The 20,594-nt window shown below is 46.2% G+C and overlaps 1 long non-coding RNA gene across 1 annotated transcript; it reads right to left on the bottom strand.

Annotated features, from left to right (window-relative positions):
* Window positions 1-6,349: 6,349 nt before the first annotated feature.
* LOC149462852 (uncharacterized) lies at window positions 6,350-16,870 on the bottom strand. The gene is made up of 3 exons (XR_016312562.1): window positions 16,807-16,870; window positions 8,514-8,558; window positions 6,350-6,969 (listed from the first exon to the last, which is right to left on the bottom strand). It is a non-coding gene; the product is annotated as an uncharacterized LOC149462852 (long non-coding RNA).
* Window positions 16,871-20,594: the final 3,724 nt, after the last annotated feature.

The raw sequence follows: 20,594 nt of genomic DNA on the forward strand, positions 1-20,594 counted from the left end.
AATGTATAAGCAGCAAAGCATGCTTGTTATACTCACTGTGGAACCTAAGGTGTTAATCCTCTGCATTGTGTAAAAAGGCCGTTTGATCCTGACTTCTCTGTTCCTTCCCATCTTCCAGTGTCCCCCTCTTACCTCCTGATAAGACATATCATGTAAAGTCACTCTTCAGATGCTCAGTTTGATGTGTATTGCCAGACAGCTTGTTTTTTTTTCTTGGGAGAGTGCATGTGATCAGCGCAGGGCCAATCAGCACTGTCTAGACAGAGGCCATGGGTTCTGCATCCTCCTAGAACATAATGAAAACACCCCCTACAAGCTTTAATATGTGCTCTGCTGGACACTGATAGAAGTCACAAGACTGCTATATACTGCTGATGAAAAAAGGTATTTAGCAGTTTATATTTACTAAAATAATTGCATTTCAATGTCCTGTGTACTGTGGGAGACTGGATATAGTGAATGCAGGGATCTGGGTTTAGTACCACTTTAACTTTCTCAAAAACAACCTTACAGGTTCTGACCTCCAACTACTCTATTCAAAATGAATATATTAAATATTGTCTTAACATGCACTTTAAATCCTGTCTCTAGGGAAAGGATAATCCTTCCTTGCAGTGGGGCTGCTTCTGCACTACAAAAGTTAAATGCTCGTTTAAACTCTAGGGAGCTGGGGAAAGCAGATTTGCTTTCCCGATTCCCCACTTCCACAGCAGCTAGTGCTTTCCCCTTCTCCCCTATGCTCCGGCAGTGGGCTGTTCCTCAACATTCCCACATCCAGTATGGCTATTGGCTCTGCATTGGCACCTGACTGCTGGAGTGCAGGGGAGAAAAGGCTGTATGGACCAGTTCAGAAGTACAGAGGGAGCCTGTTGGAGAGGAGGATCTGGTAAGTATAAATGCTTTTCCCAGTGCTTTAGACATAAATAAGCATTTAACACTTGCAGTGTGGGGCAGATTCACTGCAAGAGAGGATTTTCATTTTCCCCAGAGTTTAACTTTAACCTCCCCTATAGTGAGCCCTTAGCCATCTCCTTTCCAATAGTGATGAGTGCATGCCCCTGGTTTTGTTTTGTGGGCAACTTGTCAAACATTGTAAATTCTGTCATTTGCAAAATGCATTCTAAAATATGGAAAACCGATTTTGGCAATTTTGAAGGCTAGTAAGCAAGGGATTGTCAAATAAAGGGCATTGGGAAGGTGGGCATATCCCTGTGGGACCAATACAAAATAAACATATTAAAGAATACTATTTAGCAACGTGAGAAAAATACCAAATCCTTTTATTACTTTTTATATAGCAGCAGCACCCTAATCTGATTCATTATTATAACTAGGAAGCATAGTGCCTTTTTAGGTAGTTGTGCATACAACACCTTATTTTGTAAACCAGTGGTAACAGTCATGAATTGATTTCACACATCTAAAAGCTATAGGAAATAGCAATCTTCAAAAATAAAGAAAAATTAATAAATAGATCAATACATAAATAAACAAACAAACCTTAAGCCCTCAACATTGCACACATTGGCAGTTTGACAGTATAGTTTGATTGCTTTTTTCACATTACCACACTGCAGTGTTCTAAAAGTTTAATAAAATGTCAAAACAGAATGCACCAAACCACTTCAAAACCTCAACCTTACATAGCCCCAAACCCCCTCCAATCCCCATATCCACAATTTTTCCAAAAATATTTGAAACACGGACTAGGTAGAACCTGAATAGTGTCAGTGCAGTACCTGAGCACTTGAATAGACTGCAAATTGAAAAAGCTCTAAAGTTTATATGTCTGCTGCCAACAAGACTGGTGTGGTCTGCAGCCTCTACCTTCAGTGTACCCCCACTCAGTGTTGAAACAAGGTGCTTGAGCATCCAAGGTGAAAAGTTCAAAGCATTCCCCCATCATAAACTGTTAACTACTTCAGCCTACTTCAGCAGGTTAGGTTGCAGGGTCCTGCCCTTTTTGCACCCCCACTAAAGAGCTCAAGGTGCCTGCTTCTTCTGTCTAACCTTTTGGCACTCTTTCTTCTCATTCCTCACTTTACACCCTACCCTGATAAGAATCACCATCTGCATGTGCTGCAAATTGCAAGCTTTAAGCAATAGGGAAGAAAGTCTGGCAAGGGGTTTAAGGTGCTTACCTTATGTCATATTAAGCAGAGAAGAGTGTCTGCATGGGGCCACGTTAGGTAGGGCCAAGTGTACACTTAAATGTAGTTTGAAGTCTCCCAACCCCTCTCCACCATCTCCAGCAGCATCCATGACTGGGCCAGTGTCTTTTACACAGCTGATTGGGGGGGGGGGTGTCCTCCAATCAATCAGTCCCATCCCAATGCCTCAATGCCATCTTGGCAAAACTACTGATTTTATAGCTGTTCCATTTCCAGCTGGTGCAGTCAGCCCCTTTCTGCCAGTATAGAGCCTGTACTGCACCACAGTGGTAACCAGCCATTATTATTTGCCCAGAAGGCCATACCTGTGGAATGATAATGTCTCTGGATCACTAAACCATATTGTTAGCAGCAGGTTCCACGTGACCACAGACACATGGTTTAGTAAGCATAGGAAGAAACAGTACATCATTTTCAGAGCACACTGTGAAAATTAGTGTGTGGCTCAGAAAGATGTAGGATGGGACACAATATCCTGCATCTTGGTGATGGTGACCTTTCCATACTTTCCCTTAATAGCCTCAAGCGTTGGCCCCACATAACCACCATTCCCTTCATTAGCCACAGAGCATATGCAATTTTTTTAAAATTCCAGCCCACAGAATGGTGCACAAAAACAAAACAAACTGAACCAAACATGTGTTTGTGAACACACATACAAAAAGTGCACTAGGGTGTATCAAATGGTTTGCTCCCAAAGAGGAAGGACCCCTCAGGGCGCAAGACTCGTTACAAGGGTAAGGCACACTCAGGTCCACCTAGCCAAAAGGCCCGAAGGACCTCACTCCTCAAGATTAGCTGAAGCTGACCAATGACAGGGCTTCCATCTTCCCCTGGTCTTCCTTATGGGTTTACGAGCTCTGGCCGTCTGACTTGCTTAGCTGCATTGACGTCACTCTTTCACGGCAAAAATAGCGAATAGGTCTTAAACAGTGCAAGTTTAGGAGATATTTATTTTACCTACAGGTAAGCTTTATTATAAGCTGACCTGTAGGAAAAAAAAAACACAAAGCAGACTTTACTACCACTTTAAAGGATAGAAAGAGCACATACTCACAAAAGCAAAAATTGTAACAGCATTGTATGTAGGAACAGAAAGGTCTATCTTACGATGGACCTCCTTCTGGTTCATATGGATGTCATATTACCAGCTGACATGTTACGGGGGGCTCCCTTTCATCAGCAAAACTGGTCTGAACTCACCATCCTCTCCTTAATATAGAGAGAACTTAGTTCTAGTCGCTTCAACTTAAGAGAGGCAGGAGGAGGGAGAGGTCAGGAAGACACACACCCATCCCAAAGATAAACCCACAAAGCTCTCTAAAAGCAAAAAAAAACCATATGCAATGGTATGGCCCTTTAAATTGTGATTTTCATCTCTCTGTCATAAAGAGCAGCATCTGTCAAAGAAATTGTGATTTAAAGGGCCATACCACCGCACATGGGAACATACAGATCCCATATCCAGGAACTACAGAAACATTAATATTGTTGGTATATTGGAGTGTAGTCATCATAAGGAGTCCCTTTAAGGGAAAAAGGCGCATTAAGACCTGGAAAGTGAAAGGTCCATCATTTGAGGTTATTGCAGTGGTGAATGGTGGTGGGTATCACTACGCACGAACCTGAGAGATACAAGAGGCGTGACACAGTTGGAAGAAATGCACATTTAAAATTTGCATTGAAATCTTCTATTTATGAGGATATTCACCAATTTTATGGACACCTATTTTGTTTAAATATCAAGAGGACATTATATTCATAATTTATATTTAATATTTATATTTAATGTTTGTCATATTGCACAAAAGTTGAGATTTATTAATTGGTTAGTTGCATAGGGAAGGTGCTACAATTATCTTTTTTTGTCATTTTCTTTTAATGTCCCATATGCTGGGATTTTGGCCCCATTAGATGGTTCATAATGTTGTCAACATTAGAAATAATAATGATGATCAGCTTGCCTTTTAGTATGCTTGGTATATGCAGTACAGGGGATGCCCATTCAAGTTCCCCAATTCTTGCTGTATGTATGCTCTTGCAGTGTATTACTTCTACAGTGGCTGTTCTCCACACTCCAAAGAGTGTTGAAGTATACACTGCAGCTGTATGGAACACAAATGGGCCCCTTCTGCTCAAGAGGGCTGCATTGTCTATACCACTGTTATTATTTTTATACAGGATTTATATAGCACCATCAAGTTCAGTTTATGAAGTGAGAGCGAGCACTTGTGGCAGTCTCTTCAGTTTCTCTGGAATTCTTTAGCACTGCAGTGTCAAGTTACTATTCTTTTTTCACAATTTAGATGCATAAAGGGGCCCAAAATGAAAGAAGGACCTTTTGGGTTTTCAAGGAGAAAAAGGAATGACGTAAATTATGTACCTCATTTCCTGACTACAGTACCCATCACATTTTTGGAATCCCTGGAGCACCAAGACAATATAAACACCCACAAAATTGCCCCATTTGGGAAAGAAAACACTCCAAGGCATTTTCTAAGAGGCATAATGAGTCTTTTGAAAATGTAATTTTTTTGCCTCAAGTTTTTGGAAAATGCAAGAAAGAGAATGAAAATTTATTTTTTACACAAAGTTGTAAATTAATAACATATTTCTAACACACATCATAGGCATACTTAGAATTTCACCCCAAAACACATTCTGCTACTCCTCCCGAGTATGAGGATACCACGTGTGAGACTCGTTCACAGCCACACAGAGGGGACCAAAATGCAAGGAGCACCTTCAGGATTTCTAGGGGCATAAATTATGCACCTAATTTTCTGACTACAGTACCTATCACATTTTTTGGATGCTCTGGAGCGCCAAGACAGTGGAAACATCAGTAGCATGACCATATTTTGGAAAGCAAACACACCAAGGTATTTTCTAAAAGGCATGGTGAGTCTTTTGAAGACTTAATTTTTTGGCACAAGTTTTTGGAAAATTTTTTACACAAAGTTGTCAATTTAATAAGATATTTCTCACATACAGCATGGGCTTAAGAGAATTACAGTCCAAAACAAATTCTGCTACTTCTGAATATGGTGATACCACATGTGGATTTTTTCAGTGCATGGACTGATTTATGTGTCAGACATTATATCACAAAAATCAACCAATTGTATCAAAACCAATATATTGTAATGGTCACCTCTATACGAGTGATCAGGGGATATAGCTCAGTGTAGTGTCACCTATAGCAGTTTCTAATTATATGAGTCAAGCAAGCCTAGCCTATTGGTAGTGGCTGCCCCAGGAGTGCCATGTTCATTGACCTGGCCAGGAAGTACATGAGGCTAAATAAAGGAAGAGCAAAAGAGTTCCTGTTGTTCCAGGAGTGCAGGTGTCCGCAGGGCATTGGCTGGGACTGCAGGAACATAGTCAGTTGGACATGCAGATAGGTCAGTTAAGGTGCAGGCAGAGGCATGGTCAGCATACGGGTAAAGGATTGGTCCAGGCCACTGGCAGAAAATGGTCAGTAAAAAGGCAAACCAGGAATACTGATTCTAGCTACACTGGTCTGGTGACACTGTGACTGGTGTAGTGGTAATCTGAGAAGTGTGACTGGCTGCACTATTAGGACTTGTTCACACGTGAGGTTGGGGGTTGTAAAGGTTGAGCCATGGTTTTACCTCCCCTTAATCGCTACCCCTTTAGCTGCAGAGGCAGCGGCTGAGGGTGCACACCTGCTGTGTCTGCGATGCTTTGCTTCATGGCTGTGGAAGGAAATATATACCCTATACACCCACTGATCATGACTCATTCAAATGAATGTGGTTGCTTGTACAAGGCTAAAGCAGGTGTGATACAATGCCCACTAGCTGCCTGTCAAATGCTCTCTGAAGTGCAATCTGGACATGGATGTCTCTTCAGAGTGCATTGCACATATGAACAAGTCCTTATGGGGACACAATGACTGCGATCGGGGACATTGTGACAGCTGTGGTAGTGATCAGGGACACTGTAACTGGTGTGGCGGTGATCAGGGACGCTGTAGCTGGTGTGGCAGTGATCAGGACACTGTGACTTCTGTGGCGGTGATTGTGGACAATATGACTGGTAGGGCGGTGATCAGGGACACCGAGACATGTGAGATTACAGATACTGACTGGTGACATTATGTAACATAAAAAAAATACTTTTTTTTTTTTTAACAATTTTTAATATATTTTTTTTATACAATTTTAGTTATTTAACAAACATTTTTTTAAATACTGTCACCAGAGTGGTGCAGTGTCAGCAATGCAGTGTGAATAGGTAGATTGTTCCAAACAGATCTTCTGTGGATGTATGCTACCTGAAATCCTTTTGACTCTTCATGTAATCCCAGACAGACTTGAAGATATTGAGATCAGGGCTCTGTGGGTTCTAAACCATCACTTCTAGTCAGTAGCGTCACTTCGGGGATTGCGTTTTACACCTGGGTGACATCCAGCTAAAGGGTGACACCAGGACTTTTTTTTCTGCAGGAACTCAGTGGAACTCTCTTCCGCCACCTCTGGTGCTGGACACTTGCTCTCTGCTCAGTACTGTCACTTGTACTGTAAGCACTGCTTCTGTATTTCCAGGTGACAGTGTTCATCTCCTGGAGGCCGCTCAGAACCTTCCTGCTCTGTACATCTCTATATGAGAGCAGAAGAGGGAGGGGGTGGGGAACCTATACAGCCACTGTTAGCCGCAGAAGCTCCACACCTGAAGTCTCCTTCTGTAAGTAATAGCTGTTCTTATGCAGCAGTCCCCTTCTCTGATGCTTTCCAGGCTGGTGAGGGAGAATTTGGGGCAGGAGTAGAGCTCTCTAGGGGAAAGGAGGGAGAGTTGAGCTATATACTGGAATCTGGGGGGAAAGCCATGTACTGGGGGGGGGGGACTTGGGAGTATACAAGGCACCTTCAACTCTGCACTCTGTACACAGCACACTGCTCAACCATGCACTTTGTACACAGCACACTCCTCAACCATGCACTTTGTACACAGCACACTCCTCAACCATGCACTTTGTACACAGCACACTCCTCAACCATGCACTTTGTACACAGCACACTCCTCAACCATGCACTTTGTACACAGCACACTCCTCAACCATGCACTTTGTACACAGCACACTCCTCAACCATGCACTTTGTACACGGGGCAACCCCAACCCTACACTCTGCACACAGCACACGGCTCAACCGTCCATTTAGTGTATTTGTATTTAGTGCAAACCTCAACTCTGCACTCCATATGTAGCGCTCTTCTGAGCACCTGGTATATAAAATGCCCCAACAGTGCAATCTGGCCACACCCACAATTTGATGCAGAAGGCCTTACCCAGCCCCCCTCCCTGCCAAGTAGGGAGAGGTTATGTTCCTGTGTTCCTGCACCTTTTCTCTGTGAAAAAAAGCCCTGGATGACACATCAAGTAGCACTGTGGCAGGCTAGGGGCCGGGGAGAGCAGCACCAATGCGCTAGCCTGCTCAGTGACCTACTGACTGTTCTGCTGTCTCTCCGCAGTGGCAGGACAGAGAACTGTGGAAGGTGGGGGGGTGGGGGGTGACACCATGTTTTACCACACTAAGTGACACCAACACTAGTGACGCCACTGCTTCCAGGACTCCTTGTTCTTCTTTATACTGAAGATAGCTCTTAATGACATTGGCTGTATGTTTGGGGTTGTTTTCCAGCTGCAGAATAAATTTGGTGCCAATCATATGCCTCCCTGATGGTATGGCATGATGGATAAATATCTGCCTGTATATCTCAGCATTGAGGACACCATTGATCCTGACCAAATTTCCAACTCCATTTCCAGAAATGCAGCCCCAAACTTGCAAGGAACCACCACCATACTTTGCTGTTGCCTGTAGACATTCTTTATTGTACCGCACTCCAGCCCTGTGGTGAACAGACTGCCTCCTGCTACAGCCAAATAGTTAAAATTTTGACTCATGGGTCCAAAGCACCTGCTTTTTTCTGCAGCCCAGTTTCAATGTTTTCATGCATAGTATAGTCGCTTGGCTTTGTTTCCACATTAGAATTATGTTTTTTTGGCCTCAATTATTCCATGAAGACCAGACCTCTCCGGACAGCAGATGGGTGTACCTGGGTCCTACTGGTTTCCACCAGTCCTGATGGCACTGCTGGACATCTTCTGATGTTGAAGGGAAGTAAGCATGATGTGTCTTTCATCTGCTGCATTACGTTTCCACAGCTGAGCACTGCCTATGCAGTCCTCAACAGTGCCGGTCAAAGGTGTTCTTAATGCTGAGAATTACAGGCAGATACTTACCCATCATGCCATACCATCAGGGAGGCAAGAAGATTTGTGGCTAGTTTTTCAAAATGTTTGAAACAACCTACCTGCTGAGTTCCTTCAAAAACTGTGTGCACAAGCACTGTGTGTACCTAAAAGAAAAGATGCAGGTTTAAAGCCAAAGTGTAGTCACACCAAATATTGATTTGATTTAGATTTATCTTCTGTTCGCTCTTTTTGCATTTTGTAAATTGATGAAAAAAAAAACATTAAAATATATATTTTTGAAAACATTCCTACTTTCCAGCATTGCTTCACATCTGCCTAAAACTTTTGCACAGTACTGCATACATAAAGCGCAGTGTAAATTGCCGGCAATATATAAATACCAATAATACATAAATCAATAGGAAATCTTTTCATTGACAGTTACTTGCTATTAGGGACAATGGTAATTTTCCTGAGCTATGATTATTTAAGTATATTTTCATATTTAGTAGCATTTTAGAATGACCAATGCACTGGTAATAACACTTTTTCCAGGCTGTTTTACTGCCCTTTTTAAAGTTTGGAAACGTTTACACAAATATTTGTAAATATTAGAAAAAAATAAAATGAATACCTTGTGTGACATTGAATTAAGCATTCAGAAATATTCAGAAGCACCATAAACATCTCTTCTTTGGTCAGAGTGACAAATGTGATAGGTGACGATGTCATTATAATTAATGCCAACGTGGCATCAATATTTTGCTGGTTACCAGGGAAAATGTTATGCTAGACCAGAGTGAGGTAAGACGACATTTTGATGCAGAAAGAGCCCACATACAAGTCATGTGATCACAGCTGCACGGGGAACGTCAGATACGCTCCTCTTGAAAGAAGCAAAATATTTGTGATATTCAAAATTGTTCCAGCAATAAACAGTGGAAACACTGCTCAGCTTAAAATAAGCTTTTCCACAGTTTATATTGACAGGTATATAAGAGAAGAGGGTGAGGTGACATTTGAGTGAGGAGAGATGTAAGAAGTAAGGATGAAATGGAGGTAATGCTAGATGGAAGGCAGGCCATGAGATGGGTATTATCAGATAATCTAAACTTTTATCTTGAAAGGCAAATTACTATGGTGTTCTGAGTTATGTAAAGTACAGAAAGTAAGCAAGAACATACAACCTATACAAGGTAATATTCAGCCATACCTGGATAGACTGAAAATTCAAATAGCCTAAGGTTTTGGGAGGCAAAATCTTAGGTGTACAACAGTTTGACCAAATTTGTTATCGCCTCATTGTAACGTTATGGCATATGGTAACTCAGTATAACCAATGTGACAGGGCTGTGCTGTGTCACGTTGTAAAAAGTATGTGTTGTCACCCAAGGATCTCACCTATGCAGATTGAGGGGCTCCAGGATGCATGTTTCATAGACAGCTTTCTCCAGGATTAGATACTGGGACCTGGAGGCTTTGTAGAGTATTAGGTGGCATGGTGCCTCAAGCCCACATTTTGCCCGCAACCAGCACACTGATAGTGCAGGTATACGCAAAAGGTTTGTATGAAAGCTGACTATATTTCAGGGCAGGGCCGGATCTAGGGGGTGCTGGGGTGGGCTGTGCCCCCCAGATTTTAGCTGTGCACCCCCAGTTCTCTGAAAGTGCATCAATTGATCCATGAGCATCACATAGACAGTTGATGTAGTGAGGCACACTGATGAGGATACCTAATGTAAAGAAGCACTCTGATGGGGGCACCTGATGAAAGGCAACACTCTGATGGGGAAAACTGATGTAAGGGGGGGACTCTTCTGGGGACATTGATGCAAGGGGGCACTCTGATAGGGACTCTGATGTAAGGGGGAACTCTGATGGGACACCTGATATAAGGGGGCACTCTGATGGGAACATCTGATGTAAGAGGGCACTCTGATGGGAAAATCTGATGTAAGGGTGGACTCTATTTGGGACAGTGATGTAAGGGGGTACTCTGATGGGGTACCTGTTGTAAAGGGACACTCTGGTGGGTAAAACTGATGTAAGGGGGGACTCTTTTAGGGACTCTGATGTAAGGGGGCACTCTGATGGGACACCTGATATAAGGGGGCACTCTGATGGGGACACCTGATGTAAAGAGGCACTCTGATGGGGACACTTGATGTAAGGGGAACTCTGATGGGGGCAGCTGATGTAAAGGGGGCACTCTGATGGGGACAGTTGATGTAAAGGGAGCACTCTGATGGGGACACCTGATGTAAGGGGGCACTCTAATGGGGACACTGATTAAGGGGGAGTAGTCATAATGTAAAGAGGGACTCTGATAGTGCAGGTATACTCAAAAGGTTTGTATGAAACCTGACGATAGTTCAGGGCAGGGCCAGATCTAGGGGGGTGCTGGGGTGGGTTGTGCCCCCCAGATTTTAGCTGTGCACCCCCAGTTCTCTGAGAGTGCATCAACTGATACGTGAGCCTCACACGGACAGTTGATGTAGGGAGGCGCACCTGATGTAAGGGGACACTCTGATGGGGAAAACTGATGTAAGGGGGAACTCTTTTGGGACATTGATGTAAGGGGGCACTCTGATGAAGACACCTGATTTAAGGGGAACTCTGATGGGGGCAGCTGATGTAAAGGGGGCACTCTGATGGGGACAGTTGATGTAAAGAGAGCACTCTGATGGGGACACCTGATGTAAGGGGGCACTCTAATGGGGACACTGATTACTGGGGAGTAGTCATGATGTAAGGAGAGACTCTGATAGGGACATCTGATATAAGGTGGCATAGGTTCTGTTTAATCACCCTAATGGAATGACAGCCTAATACATAATAGTGTTTCCCAGGTCGTGACACTGTGTGACAGACTGTAAGAGACTCACACACAGTGTTGCCCCCTGACTTTTTTTACTGCACCTCCAGATCAGATAGGCTAGATCCAGACCTGGTTCAGGGCTTCATCAGGGAGACAGAACAGCCCCTTCCAGTGAACCAGTGCAATAGGGAGCTGCAAGGTGTGTACACAAAGTTGAGTTTGAGAATACTATTTAAAGGGTACAGACAAAGGGTCTGAAGTGTGAGGCTAGAGCAGTGGCACTGCAAGTGGAAGCTAGGTGGCTAAATGTGTAAAGTGGGCAAAAAAGCCCCTAAAACAAAGAGTGTGCAAGTAGGTGCATCCTTAAAGTTTACCAATTGGAGCTAGTTCCCACACCAATCATATTTACCTTCCAACAATGTGACTTACTCAGAAAAATAACAGATATTATGCATCCACCCCAGCAAGAGGGACGAGGGGACGCTACCACCACCCCCACCCGTCAGTACCTACAACCGCCGCAGTGACCTGTGACGCCGCCGCTCCGGAGGTCCTGCCGTCACCCAGGAGGGGTACTGGGCCTACTGCGGCCCACAAAGCCGTGGTCCTCCCTGCGGACCCAAGACGCCATCATCCCGCGCCAGAAAGAGGGGAACCTACCACCACCCCTACCGGTACCTACAGCCGCCGCCACCGCCGCTGAGAGAGCCCCTGTCTCCTACTCCTGCACCGTCAGGAGAAGACACCACCGCTGGCACTGAGAGGGTAAGCCACCACCACCAACACGGCTCCCCTGCTCCCCACCGTGGTACGCAGCCGTCCCCTGTGCCCCGCCACCGCTCAGCTCTGAGCCCCGTCACGTGAGCCTGCCACGCGGCCTACAACACCCACAGATGCCGGACCCTACCGCTCCCATGGACGCAGGGCCCCACAGCACCCACAAGCACTGGCCCACAGCACCCACAAGTGCTGGCCTGCAACACCTACAAGCGCCGGCCCACAGCACCCGCAGACGCCGGGCCCTATTGCATCTACTGACGCCTAGCCTACAGCACCTCCAGACGTCGGCCCACAGACGCCGGGCCCTACATCACACCTGACGCCAGGCCCTACAGCACCTCCAAACGCCAGGCCCTACAGCACCTCCAAACACCGGCCCATACAGCACCTCCAGACGCAGGGCCCTACAGCACCTCCGACGCCAGGCCCTACAGCACCTCCAAACGCCGGGCCCTACAGCATTTCCAGATGCTGGGCCCTACAGCACCTCCAGACGTCGGGCCCTACAGCACCTCCAGACGCCGTGCCCCACAGCACCTCCAGACGCCGCTCCCCACAGCACCTCCAGACGCCGCGCCCCACAGCACCTCCAGATGCCGCGCCCCACAGCACACCCAGACGCCGTGCCCCACAGCACCTCCAGACGCTGCTCCCCACAGCACCTCCAGATGCCGAGCCCCACAGCACCTCCAGACACCGGCCTACAGCACCTCCAGACGCCGCTCCCCACAGCACCTCCAGACGCCGCGCCCCACAGCACCTTCAGACGCCGGGCCCTACAGCACCTCCAGACGCTGTTCCCCACAGCACCTCCAGACGCCGCTCCCCACAGCACCTCCAGACGCCGGCCTACAGCACCCACAGACTGCCGTGACTAGCCAGCAGCAGATCCAGCTGCCCACCACTCTCCCTTCCCTCCCACAGATGAACTCCTCCACCACTGCACGACAGATTCTCCGCATCTACACGGCCTGATGTGAAACCTTTTACCTCCCTTAATTGACCAGCACTCCGCCCACCCTCCTAATATGCCACCTGTACTCCTCCTCCTCATACTCCTCTCCTCCATTCACAAAATATCCTCCCTCTACCCTCCTACTCCCCCAAAACAACTATACATTGGACCCTCACTACTTCCATCTCCTCACTACAGCTCTCACCACCTCCTCCTGATACTCCACTCTCCCACCGACCTGCACGCCACCACTAACTGTCCCTAATGCTCTTGCACATCCGCTCCCATGCCACCTTTCTCACCCTCCTTCTCCCCCTTACCACCGGGGATATCTCCCCAAACCCTGGCCCCTCACCACCTCACTCACCCACTAGGCACCCTCCTACTCCCACAAACCGCCGCAACCCCCTCAACCTTTTACCTGTCCCCCTCCTCCCCGCATCTACCCCTCCACTCTCGGTTGCACTCCTGAACGCCCGATTGGTTTGCAACAAGCTCACCGCCATCCATGACCTCTTTATCTCCCACTCCCTCAACCTCCTAGCAGTCACCGAAACCTGGATCCAAGCCACTGACTCCACCTCCCCTGCAGCACTCTCCTATGGAGGTCTCGTCTGGTCCCATTCACCCAGACCGAGCGGCCGTAGAGGTGGTGGGGTCGGCATGCTCTTGTCACCGCTGAGCACCTTCCAGGTCCTCCCAAACCCCCCCTCTCTATCCTTCTCCTCATTCGAGGCCCACTGCATCCGACTTTTCTCCCCCACCCCTCTGAGGATTGCAGTAATCTATCGGCCTCCTGGACCCATATCCCGCTCCTTGATGACTTTTCCACCTGGCTACCCTTCTTCCTCTCCTCTGAGCTACCCACCATCATCTTTGTAGACTTCAATATCCATATCAATGTCAACAACCTGGCTACATCCCAACTACTCCACCTAACCTCTTCTTTTTCACTCACTCAGTGCACACAGTCCTCTACCCACACTGACGGGAACACCCTGGACCTCGTTTTCTCCCATCTCTGCACCCTCCACGACCTCACAAACACCCCTTTCCCTCTCCCTGACCACAACCTCATTACGTTCTCCATCTCCCCGTCCTCTAACACCCCCCCCCCCCCTGAACCTCAAACCATCACCAGCCGTAACCTCCGCAACCTGAACCCGGCCCCTCTCCACCCTGCAGCTGACCATCTGTACGACAGTATCCTCCCACTGTCATGCCCTGACCTGGCCACTACTGCGTACAACGACTCGCTATCAGCTGCCCTAGACTCCCTAGCACCCCCGACCACATGTAGCATTAGACCCCGACCGCTTCAACCCTGGCAGAACAACCACACTAAAAATCTTAAATGACGCAGTCATGCGCTAGAGCGATTATGGCGTAAAACCAGATCCCCTCGAGCTTTCTCCCTCTACAAATCCGCATTCCTCACCTACACCTGCTCCCTCCATGCCGCCAAACAAGCCTACTTCGTTACCCTCATCAACACCCTCTCCACTTGTCCTCGCCGGCTCTTCTCCACTTTCAACTCCCTACTCTCCCGCCCCCCTCCACCCCCCACCCAGTACCTCACTCACCACCCACGAGATTGCCATTCACTTCCAAAACAAGATTGATGCAATCCGTAAGGACATTGCCAATGCTCAACCTACCTCCCCACCTAGCCTCCCTCCCACTATAACAACATCAACTCTCCCCTCCTCTGACCTCGCAACCGCCCTGCCCAACACCACACCGAACATCCCGCACACCTTATCCTCCCCAACACTCGGCTCCTTCAGCACTGCTACCACTGGGGAGATAACTAAGGTCTTCTCAGAAGCCCGCCTCACCACTTGCCCCCTTGACCCTGTCCCCACAGAACTCCTCCGGTCATCCTCCTCCTCCATCCTACGCTCCCTCACCCACATCTTTAATTTCTCCCTCTCCACTGGCGCATTCCCCTCCCCCCTAAAGCACGCGCACATCACTCCCATACTCAAAAAACCCTCCCTGGACCCCACCGACCTGAACAACCTTAGACCCATCTCCCTGCTGCCCTTTTACTTCCAAGCTCCTTGAGCGCTTGGTTTACAATCGCCTAAGCGCCCACCTCACTGACAACAACCTCCTTGATCCACTACAGTCTGGCTTCCATCCCCTACACTCCACCGAAACCGCCCTACTCAAAATCATTAATGACCTGCTAACTGCCAAAGCTATTGGCCACTACTCAGTCCTCTCACTCCTCGACCTTTCCGCAGCCTTCGACACAGTTGACCACCCCCTCCTCCTTAATAAACTACACCCTCTCGGCATCAGAGACTCCGCTCTCTCCTGGCTCTCCTCCTATCTATCCCAACGCTCCTTCAGCGTTACTTATAACGCCACCACCTCTTCCTCTCTCCCCCTCTTTGTTGGGGTCCCCCAAGGCTCTGTCCTCGGGCCCCTTCTCTTCTCCATCTACACCTCCTCCCTCGGCAAACTGATACACTCCCACGGCTTCAACTACCACCTCTACGCCGATGACACACAAATTTACCTCTCCACCCCTCACCTCACCCCCTCAGTCTCCACCCGTATCACCCACCTACTGAACGACATTTCCATTTCCTCAAATTGAACCTCTCCAAAACTGAGCTCCTAATTTTCCCCCCAGCCCGTGCCCCCCACCCCACCCTCTCCATCATGACCAACAACGCCACCATCACTCCCACCCCGCAAGCCAAAGTCCTGGGTGTCACTCTTGACTCCAACTTGTCCTTCCAACCCCATGTCCAATCGTTGGCAAATTCATTCAGGCTCCATCTCCGCAACATCTCCAAAATACTTACGTTCCTAACCCCAGACCTCACCGGCCTACCTCATCACAGACTATCCCCGCTTCAGTCTATTCTGAACTCAGCGGCCAGACTCATCCACCTTACTAACTGCTCCCTATCCCCCCCCCCTGCCAATCCCTCCACTGGCTTTCGATTGCCCAACGCATTAAATTCAAACTACTAACACTGACATACAAAACCATTCATAACGCTGCTCCAAACTACCTCACCGACCTGATACCCAAATACCACCCTACCCGTAATCTTCGCTCCTCAGAAGACCTCCTACTTTCTAGCTCCCTGGTCTCCACCTCCCACGCCCGACTGCAGGACCTCTCCAGGACTTCCCCCATCCTCTGGAACTCTCTACCCCAATCCATCAGACTGTCACCTTCCCTCCTCACCTTCAGGCGCACCCTGAAAACCCATCTCTTCAGGGAAGCCTACCTCGCCCTCACCTAATTGCTGATCTACACTCTACACTCCTCCTACCACTCCATCCCCCACAGCCACTTCCTCCTGTACCACTTTCCCCTCCCTCCTAGATTGTAAGCTCGAAAGAGTAGGGCCTTCGAACCCCTCGTGTTTTGTCTTGTTACTGTATTGTCTCATGTACTGTCCCCCACTATAATGTACAGCGCTGAGCAAACCTTTTGGCGCTATATAAATAATGTATAATAATAATAATAATCCTTAAAGTTTACCAGTTGGAGCTAGTTCCCACACCAATCATATTTACCTTCCAGTAATGTGGGTTACTCAGAAAAATAACAGATATTATGCATCCTTAAAGCTTACCAGTTGGAGCTAGTTCCCACACCAATCATATTTACCTTCCAGTAATGTGGGTTACTCAGAAAAATAACAGATATTATGCATCCTTAAAGCTCACCATTTGGAGCTAATTCCCACATCAGTTATATTTACCTTCCAACAATGTGGCTTACTCAGAAAAATAACAGATATTATGTTCATACTATGGGCTGCTGAGCCTTGCACATCTTCCCCTAACATTATATTTGTATGTAACATAGTTTATGTATGTTATTTACCTGTAAATGCCTCCCTTGTGTAGACTAAAAGCCCTGAGACTGGTGCTGGGATCTTCTGGCTGGGATGTGATATCAGCAGCCCCAGGAGGAGGAGTGTCGGAGTGCTGGCAAGTGAGGAGGGTTGGAATGCTAGCAGTGATGAGCAGGAGGGTTGGGTTGAAACTCTAAGCACGGCATGTTTCAGCAATATTTAAAACCAATGAGTGTTTTGCTAAATTGAATTAATATCAATTAATGAAATCTTGAGGGTAGCTGTAACACTTTCGAAATAGCCTATAAATATTTATTAAAATGTTTGTACAAATGGGAGTGGGAGAAAATCCCAAGGGAAGAAAAGAAAGACTTACAGCTAATTACAAGAAACATTTGGCAACTGCTTGTTATGGGGTGACAATGCTGAGCTCCATCTCCCACAATCTTCTGCCTGTAAATCACCTTTTCACATACTCTCCCAAAGGAAAAACAGGCTTCTGTGCTGATGGTAATTGCGTATGAAAATGACTCTGTTTTCTTCAATAAGGCCTGTTTTCAGTGAAGCACATACAATGGGGAAAATAATTATGTGATCCCCTGCAGATTTTGTAAGTTTGCCCACTTACAAAGAAATGAAGGGTCTATAATTTTTATCATAGGTGTATTTTAAATGAGAGAGACAGAATATCAACCAAAAATCCAGAAAAAACACATGATACAAATGTTATAAATTGAGTTGCAGTTCAGTGAGTACAAAAAGTATTTGATCCCTTACCAACCAACAATAATTATGGCTCCCACAGCCTGCCTATTTGCTCATGTGGTACACGGATTAGTCCTGTCAATTTTGCCACTTGACCTCCAGAGGATTTACCCCCCCCCCCCTCATGACCAGGCTATTTTTTGCGATACATCACTTTGTTACTTTAACTGACAATTGCGCGGTCATGCAACGCTGTACGTAAATTAAATGTATTTTCTTTTTTCCTCACAGCTCTCTTTCGGTGGTATTTGATCACCTGTGAATTTTTCATTTTTTGACCTATAAACAAAAAAAGACCGACAATTTTGAAAAAAAAAATGTTTGACTTTTTGCTATAAAACATATCCAGTAAAAAAATTTTAAAAAATAAAATTTCGTCATAAATTTAGGCCAAAATGTATTCTGCTACATGTCTTTGCTAAAAAAAACCCCCAAGGAATGTAAATTAATTGGTTTATGTGAAAGTTATAGCATCTACAAATGGCGGTATATATACTGGAATTGTTTGTTTTTTTTATACTAGTAATGGCGGCGATCAGCGTCTTATAGGGGGACATTCTGACACTGGGTGGGAACTGACTAACTGTCATTGACATCCCAATGACACTAATACAGTATCAGTGCTAATAAAAAGCACTGGCACTGTAATAATGACACTAGGCAGGAAGGGGTTAACATCTGGGGCAATTAAAGGTTTAACTGTGTGCTGTTTTACATAATGTGCTGTGTGTGTTTTATTAGGGAAACATGCTGCTGTGTATTTCTCTGCTGTGCATGTTCTTGCTGGCGGAGAGGGACCTGTGCTATTTACACACAGGTCTCTCCCCTGTCAGTGTTACTTGGCAATCGCTTGGTACTGGCAAGGAATCTGTAGCTGCAAACTCGGCGCACATAGGGCGGCGCGCCCAAGCCCCATGCATATATATATATATATATATACGTGATTTTGCACAGCCCTGCTGCCCTGTAGCAGTATAGTTCTACTAGAGGGCGGCGGTTAAGCGGTTAAGAAGATGCTCCTAACGACCACTCATTATGTGTATAAAAGACACCTTATTTAGGTGAGTCCATATACATTTACAGAGCAGCAGTCATTTTGTTCAACTCATAAAGTAATTCCTTTTTAAAAAGAAAAACATCTTTTAAGCTGGCCATACATGTGGCAATCTTTAAGCAATTACAACCACTCAACCAGGAATTGAAGAAATAATACCCTTGCCTGGTTGAGACTATTTCTATTCCATCTCCTTGTGGTTGATTGAAACCACTAATTTCTGCATTTTATCTGGCTCCATTAAAAGTGGTTGAAACTTCTGTAAAGCTACCATGTGTGTGGCAACTGGAATATCTACCATTGAAGGCTCAAAATGTATTTACAAGATTAAATCTATTATTTTTTTCAGGACTTGTTTAAACCAATCAACTGTGTTGCAGATTGTTGAAATATAGTCCTGCATGATGCATTTTGGGAGTAGGGATGAACTCATGTTCAACCTGAATCCAGGCTGTCTGCAGTTTAGCGAACAGGCAAACAAGCAATATTTGGCCACTTCACCTACCTGAACCCGAAGTCTGTCATTTAGCAACTGAAGTCTGTAACATAGCAGGCTTGTCCAATAGGGACAAGGGCATCATCCTCACATCCTATCCCCTAAAATAGATGTGGGGCTCAGTGGGTGGTGGGGAGGACATGTTATTACAATCTGGAATCGCCTCCATAAAATAAGCCTCCCAACCAGATACAGGTCATCCAGCAATGTAGATCCATGTCAATGATGAACATAATGAACAAGATGTTGATCTACCGTTGCAATGATGCTGCCCTCTGCTTCTCCCATTACAAATGACAGCTCCCCTGTGCTGCTGGCATGAAAAAAAAGAGATGTTGGTGCTTAGAGTGGGGCATTGTGTGCTGGAAAGCTGTCATTAATATAACAGCTACCCACACATGGCTCCCTGGTTACTAAGAAGGTGGCATATGCTAACATCATGGCAACTGAAGACTTATGCCAGGCCCCATTCAACTGGTGGGTGGGATATTTCTGCTGAAAGTAAACAAAGGGGTGGGATGATGCTCATTGTCCAAATATGGGAATGGCTATATTTAGACAATGATGTCAACAGTACCTCCACCCATTAGTCATTGGCCATGTTTGGACAATAATGTCAACAGTATCACAAGCTCTTTTTTTACTTTTGGCTGTCAGATGGGAAGTCTCCCAGACAGTGGCTAAATGGGGCCAGGAATAAGTCATTTGTGCTGTTAACACATTTAGGCACATTTAGGCAGGTTCAGGCATGTTGAGCACTTGACATTCATTCATTCCACAGGCCAGAATATTAATTTATTCTGGCCATTGTAATGAATGAATGCTCAGGTGCTAAACACGCCTAGTGTTTAGGTGTTTATGTGCCTTCTGCATTTTTACGCCAAAATGCTCCCCTCCTGAACGTGCGAGTGATGAGTTTTTTTTTCTGCCTCTAAATGTTCCTTCCTCTAAGTGCCTAGGTGTGCATGTACACATAGGCTAACATAGAGGCAGGGCTGGGACAAGGGGTTGACAGGAGGGACAGATGCCCTGGGCATGGTGGGTATTTGAGGGGGTGTGCTAGAAGGGATTTGTACTAAGAGGGTGGATTTCTGTTAGGAAAAGGGATTTGCGGAGAGGATTTGTGCTAATAAGGATAATTGAGAGAATTTGTGCTAAAAGGGGAACATTTATTGGTGGGAAGGATTAGTGCTAGGAGCAGGGATTGGTGGGGGGGGGGGGGGATTTGCACGCAGAGAGGAGGATTTAGAGGGGGAGATAATTTATGCTCAGAGGAGAAATTTGAGGGGTAGAGGATATATGTTAAGAGGGGGATTTGGGGAGGGAAAGGATTTGAGCTGGGAGGCAGGATTTGAGGGGAAATTTTTGTTGGGGGAGAATTTTGGCTTGCAAAGTAGGAATTTTTTCTTAAAACATGTACACAAAACATGGCAAGTGGAAGGGCCAAAAGCAGAGTACATATCAGAGTATCTAGCTCAGTGTCAGATGACTGCAGAGAGGTC

The sequence above is a fragment of the Staurois parvus genome, unplaced genomic scaffold, assembly GCF_062004578.1.
Source record: "Staurois parvus isolate SC_StPar_1 unplaced genomic scaffold, SC_StPar_1.0 ptg000165l, whole genome shotgun sequence".
NCBI classification, from domain to species: Eukaryota; Metazoa; Chordata; class Amphibia; order Anura; family Ranidae; genus Staurois; species Staurois parvus.